The sequence below is a fragment of the Triticum aestivum genome, chromosome 7D (genome assembly GCF_018294505.1).
Source record: "Triticum aestivum cultivar Chinese Spring chromosome 7D, IWGSC CS RefSeq v2.1, whole genome shotgun sequence".
Taxonomy (NCBI): Eukaryota; Viridiplantae; Streptophyta; class Magnoliopsida; order Poales; family Poaceae; genus Triticum; species Triticum aestivum.
This window is the reverse complement of record NC_057814.1, coordinates 29902294-29903517: the sequence shown is the minus strand read 5'-3', so window position 1 is coordinate 29903517 and position 1224 is coordinate 29902294.

The window sequence follows — 1224 nt, the reverse complement described above, 5'->3', positions numbered from 1 at the left end:
AGGAGTGGACGCCTCCTACTGTGCAGGCGATCACCTAGGCCGGTGGCTGATGTCGGGCTAGGAGTAGAAGGATTTGTCTTGCTCTTCCCACCATGGTCTGCACATTGCGATGGTGATGAGCGGTGGGAGCCCCGTGGGGAGTCTAAAGCGTTGATTTTGCTTGAGGTGGTGGGTCACAGGGAATGAGGCGAAGTAGTGGCGCATAGAGGATGTAGAGGAAGCAGTGACACACAGGGGATGAGGGGAAGCGACGGTGGATCAACAAGGACCTAGCCAATCGTCATCTACGTCGACATGGGAAGAGAAGACCAGGAGTGGGTGGGAGGAGGGTCAATCCCTAGCTATTTAGGAGTGCGAGGGGGCTAGGAGGGGTTAGAAGCCAAATAATTTTTCTTTGTTTCCGCACCAGTTAATTAGCCAACAACGATTAATCGGCCTGATAACCGATTAATCAGTCTGATAGGAGTTAATTGTACTGGCAAGTTTGCGCGATGAATAGGTGTTAATCGATTCGGCCATCCTACAAGTAGCGATTAACTGACCCGTTAGCTGATTAATCGTGCGAATGATTGATCAGTGTAACTACTTTTGAACTCAAGTGCCACGGCATTGGAAAGTACTCCTTTGGTAAAGAAATATAAGAGCGTTTATACCACTTTACAGAGTGACAACTATCTTCTTTTGCCTCGCGTCCAGTACTTGATTCCATATCCATTCAGGAAGCCCACAAAATAATATTATCGGCTCTGAGATATAAGAGAGAAACTCCATTATTATTCCCATGCATCTAGATTATAGACACTAATCCACCTAACTGGTCGTATATGTGTCCCGCTTCTTTCGGAAGTATATCGATCACCATAGGGCTCTGTGTTTGCTTCTAGCTTTAGGTGCATGTCAGCAAAAATGGTACAAAGACATCTCAGTTGACGATGAGTGATAGGGGGACGACATTAACAAGTTCTTGCGGAGGCTCATCGGCATCGTTTGACCACACATGTGTCATGGAGGCGAGAAGAATAGCAACTGCAAGTAGGATTCATACATTGTGACGAAAGCATAACTTGATATTGATGGCTATAGCAATCCACCACGAAATCATCACAGCTGCATACATATAACGAAGGACAAAGGAGTCAACTTGGCTAAAATGTCCTCAAGCATATATCATGAGGGGTTAACACCTCCCTTCATTGGCAATCTTGGATTTCAGTTTTCTCCAAT